The sequence below is a fragment of the Cibotium barometz genome, chromosome 45 (assembly GCF_041138505.1).
Source record: "Cibotium barometz isolate CiBa-2024 chromosome 45, ASM4113850v1, whole genome shotgun sequence".
Taxonomy (NCBI): Eukaryota; Viridiplantae; Streptophyta; class Polypodiopsida; order Cyatheales; family Cibotiaceae; genus Cibotium; species Cibotium barometz.
Window position 1 is genome coordinate 39,286,764 of NC_141090.1, and position 5,885 is coordinate 39,292,648.

Below are 5,885 nucleotides of genomic sequence, written 5' to 3' on the forward strand. Positions count from 1 at the left end.
AAGAAAACCTTTATTATTTTCTGGGACTTTAAAAGTAGCAAGTCACCATCTCTCATTTTATTATTGAATACACTGAAATAATATGAATCCTTTCTTGTGATGTTCAGACTTAAGGCTCTATTCATTAGGGTCAAGCTTACCCTCTCTAACTTCTGTCCTTTGAGAATCTCACATTCGTCAAGTTTTAATATAAACTTTAGTGTACCGCCACATTCTTGAGCTATCATGATGTAGAACGTGACCATTGTACGTTGGACCTTACATACATCTAGCACAAAATTGATGAATTTCATCGGCTTAAATATACCCTCTAAATTATATTTATATGTATGGCATAGATACATAAGCTCACCAATGAGCTCTAGAGCTTACCGTTTAATAATTTTCATGCTTGTACTACATGCTATGGTCTTTGGGTGATATTTTATTTTTCAAAACCTCTTAAATTCTTTATCGAATTGCTTGTAAATAGTAGTATACTCTTGAGGCAATCCAAGAAATATCACATATGCCTTGGGCATTGTTGGTGGTGGCTGCTGTGAATTTCTTGGTCACTTCATGCATTTTATCTCTTGTAAGGTCCCTACACTAGCCTGCACTAGCTAGGCCAAGGGGATCCTTTTGATAGGCAGCTAAGTCCCTTGGTCTCCAATTAATCACACCTTGATCTCTCAAAAATATGAGGATATGAGCAAACAGAGGGACCTAACTCTCTCTCGTGGGGAAACATTGTTATCCTAAAAGGAATCTATTACTCCAATCAAACAACATTCAATGTGCGTGATCGAGGATGGAACAAGTCTACACTTGGTTCATAGAATCCAACATTGTTTTCCTCTTTTCTTTTTGAGGCACGACCACTGGCTCGGTCCCCTAAAATAGAACTTGTTTGGTCCCTATTCGGATCATAAATAAATTTGTTAGAAAGTTACTCGACTCATCGGGTCTATCCATCCATAGGTTGGTACCATCTGGGCATCCATCCACCCACTTTTCACCAACCCCTCATTTGTTTTATCTAATTAGGCCCTACCACGTTGTGAGTCATATAAGAACAAGTCCTTTAATTAAAAAGTTCCACAATTTTCCTTAAAATAGCCTTTGAAAACAATAATATTTACATTAAACAACTCTTATAGTGAGATGTTCACAAAAGAGACCCTGAAACTAGGAGAGCAACCAAATTCACGCTTCCATATCCATGTCCATAGACATCTAAACCAAAATCAAACCAAAATCAAACCAAACCAAGCACAGATCATCTAGAATTTAGTCTTCCAGCCTTAATCAGCTGGGCATACCCCACGGACCATACTCTCTTGTCATCAACCAGTCGACGCGCCAAGTTGGCCTATCGCTCTCTTAGGTCATGCCGCTTGTACCAAACCCTCATGCTCCTCATAGGGGTCGTCAACCAATTGAAGATGGCTAAGCTAGCCTATCACTTTCTTAGGTCCTACCTCTTGTACCAAACCCTCCTACTCCTTAAAGGGGACGTCTACTCATGAGGTGGGATAACTCACCGTGCTAGCTTGGGCTTGCAGAACTAGGCAACATCCATAAACACATGTCCACCCTCGCGGGGTAGAAATCCAATTCCCGGTGGCATAGGAGGGGATTCCTAGGCCAACTCCTAGTCTTGCTACTATCGACTACACAAGCAAGCGGCAGGGGTAGCTAAGTAGGGGAGAAGATGTACCTACATATTAGCAATGAAACCAGCAAACATATCCATTGAAATCAGGAAAACATTCTTTCCTTTTCAATAATTCATTGAGCAATAAGAAAACAACATCAGACACAATGATGATCTTCGCATCTACAATCCTTGTCAACAAGAAAAAAGAACCATTAAGTATTCCAAAGTAAGATTACTCGCTCACAATTTCACTTACTAGTCTTACTTAAGGGTATATACGAGGATGAAAGTGAAAATTCTCCATATTGGAGCCTTAATCCTTTTGACTACTTGACTTAAAGAGAGGTGCAATGCTTCTAGAATGCTAATCATAATCGTTCTAGGTTTAACCAATAGGAATGTAATCTTACTAAGCCTAAGAATATTAACTTTATGACCTAAAGGAAGAAGTTTCTTTAAACGAGGATCTTAATAGCTTGCAAAGGTGCAAGCTATTAAGCTGTCGTCAATTAGATAGAGCCAAAGACAATAAAACAAGTCATGGGATTTCTAGGATTGACAAGATGGTATAGGATCTTTATTCCTTGATATGATAAGATAGATTCTCCATTGATCTTTATTCCTTGATATGATAAGATAGATTCTCCATTGATAATGTTTCTTAAGAAGGATATTCCGTTTTGATGCTCTACAATGTGCCAAAGTGATTTTAATAAGTTTAAGGTTTCTTTTGTGACTAATCCAATGGTGGTAAAGTTGTCAAAATTTGGGAAACCCTTCAAAGTTATAACCATTCTACATATGCACGTTCCAAGAAAGGTCTATGAACATATGTACCCACCTATATACATATGTTCCCAAGGGACTGGGGTAGGGGTTGGGGCATAGTCAATGTTTGCACTTGAGGAGAGGAAGTGGCAGCATGGGATGGTTGTTGAGGTGCAATTTGGGGTACCCCATATTGGGAAGGCATCAACACCGATGCATGCTAGACTACTTGTGCGGAAGCAAGAGGGTCTTGGTGGGTGGGTGTGGGGGTGGCTAGGAAGTCTTTCATAAAATGAGTATCACAAACTAAGCAGAAGGGAATGGAATACTTGGTTGTATGGACCAACTTGATCCCCTTTAAGTAGTAGCATTTTTTGTCCTCATGGCCAAAGCATCCACATCTTTTGGTGACCTAACAAATGAATTGCAAAGCATTGGTGGTAAAGTTGAAATTTAGATTGGGTGCATTACCTTCAAAGATAAGAAGAAACATTTGTGGCCCAACATAATCCAAGATTTTATTGTGTAACCTTGTTATGCAAAGGCAATTCTCTTAATTATAGCGAGAAATAAATGTGCATTCCAAATAAACCATCAAATGTCTGTAGATTTTGAGTCTATTGACTAGGAATATGGTAGTACACACACCAAAAAAGAGTCAATTCATTCAGAATTGGATTGAAGTCCATTTTCAAGATCATGAATATGTGTGCAATTTGTTTACAAATGGAGAAGCAGACATTCAAGCGGTTGGTCTCAAGCTAAGAGTCATTGGACTGGTGTCATCATTTAAGGACAAGAAAGAGATGGTAGAGAAGTGCTTGAAATTTATCGCAAAAAATGAAGACATTCATGAGTGGGAAAATTTACCCATTCCAAACTAAGAACAACCACTACAAGACATCCAAGAAATCGATCCTTTACAAGTACGGGAGAATGTACCATTTGAATAAGTATCTAGAGATACATTGGATAATTTTCTAGGCATTACCTTGCAAAATTTATAAGGACCAAAAACTGGGGATTGATGATACAAATCATTCATGAAAATCCTTAGATATTTTATAATCATTTTCCAATAGATTAGACTTGTAATAGACTAATAGTTGGACTTGTTTATTTTATTTCTCATTGCTCATTAAGTGTCATTTTAAGGTGGTTTGAGTGATATCTATGTTCTTAGACTTATCGTAAGTTGCATGTTTGATCATTACAAGTAATATCTATTAGGTGTCATGCTGAGATGGTTTTTGATCGATTTTGTCTCGCCCTAGCTAGGCCAAGGGTATCCTTTTGATAGGAAGCTAAGTCCCCTGGTCTCCGATTGATGACACCTACGAGGATATGAGAAAATAAAGGGACCTAACTCTATCTCAAAGGGAAAACATAGTCATTCTAATAGGAATATATTCCTCCAATGGAACAACACTCAATGTGCATGATCGAGGATGGAACAAGTCTGCACTTGGTTCATAGAAGCCAATGCCTTTTTCCTCTTCTGGCTCGGCCCCCTAAAATAGAACTCGTTTGGGCCCTATTCGGATCGTAATAAATAAATCTGTTGGAAAGTTACTTGACTCATCGAGTCCACCCATCCATAGTATGGCGTCGTCTGGGAATCCATCCACCCACTCACCCATTCACTTTTTTTATCTAATTAGGTCCTATCACACTGTGAAGCATATAAAAACAAGTCCTTTAATTCAAAAGTTCCACAATTCTCCTTAAAACAGCCTTTGAAAACAACAATACTTACATCAAACAATTCTTACAACAAGATGTTCAAAAAAGAGACCCTGAAAAAACCAGGTCAATGCACAGCAGCCAAATCCTAGCTTCCATATCCATGTCCATGGACATATCCAAACCAAAACCAAACCAAACCAAATCACTGATGATCTAAAATTCCATCTTCTAGCCTCAACCAGCAGGACATACCCCGCGGACCTTACTCCCTTGTTGTCGACCAGTCGGTATCGATTTAGGTCACTTCAGCTACTCATTTTTTAATCCCAAAAAAAGGCCTACTCGGGGTATTATTATGCTTAAGATTTCAAATTTGAATTCGGTTTTTTCATTTCCTGAGTAGAAAGTGCTTAATTTGTAATTGCCTCAAAATAGCAGCTTCTCAAGCATAAAAAATAACGACTAAATGCAACCATAATGAACTGCCTAAACTATACTTACAATGGATATGTTATATTGTGCTTAATGAGCTATATTTATAATAGGTATGTTACATCTCTTGTTATATTTTCTAAAACTTCTATAAACTTCTTGTCTTGGAGTGAAGACCTTACCGTGCCACTAAGCTATCCATCTCATCATTTTCTATTGTAAGCAATTGTTGGATATCCTTACAAGCTCTGATTCATTGCTTCCCATTCTCCACCTCTAATGACCAATCTATACATTGGTTTTAGCTCCTTCTACGTGCTCTTTGCTCAAATGCAGTTTTGTTCTCCAAGATTCTTTCCATCTTATTCACTTTCTCAAGAACATGCACACTCTCACTTATTTCACCATTATGTAATTCCACAGTATGCATTGCACATTTCTTCTCAATCAGTGATTTTGAGAGTTGTGTTATCGTTACTTCCTTACTCGTCCAACATAGTTTGGGATGATTTGTAAACATATAATGTGGTTAGAGAGACTTCTTGTATAACTTAAGAGACGTGCACATAACCAGAAGGGCCATTTTGATAGAGGATCAATAGGATATATCAATCCCTCTACCCATAAATCCATATGCTTTTTCCTTGCATCGCTTTTCTCTTGCATTATCGATTGGCACACTGAGATAACCCAAGCCCATACTCAACTTCAAGCTGAAGGTGAATGTCTCCTTTCTTACTTTATACATAAGTAATTCTTAACACTTTGCTTACTTTTGTTATCCTGTAACTCCATTCAAATCATTGATACACATAAGTAATTTTTAACACTTTGCTTACTTTGTGTATCCTATAACTCCATTAAAATCATTGATATACATAAGTAATTCATAACAACATTGACTCAAAGACTCAAAATCAGGTAAGATATACATAAGTAATTTTCAAAACCATTGAACATTAAAAATATAATGTTTATCTTAAAATATTAATAAAAGCATTAATATTATATATCATTAAACAAAATATTTTATTAAATCCTTCACAAATAAATATAACATTCAAATCTATAAGATTTAAAAAATATAGAATATTGAACTCTGCCATAGATTGTTCTTCTCTAAACTTATAGTGTGATAAGAAAGAACAATGAAGAGTAACATGGTTTTTTGGTACATCTATCACCATTAATGTGAGAATAGAGGGAAAAGAGAGAGAGTTGCCCACAAAGAAACGAGGGAAACTAGAAATTCATACTACAATATCAATAGTATTTCAACACAACAAACAAAAACATCGAATTATTAGAAATAAACCTTACAATCAAAGAGAATATACCTTGCAATCAAAGAGAATATATA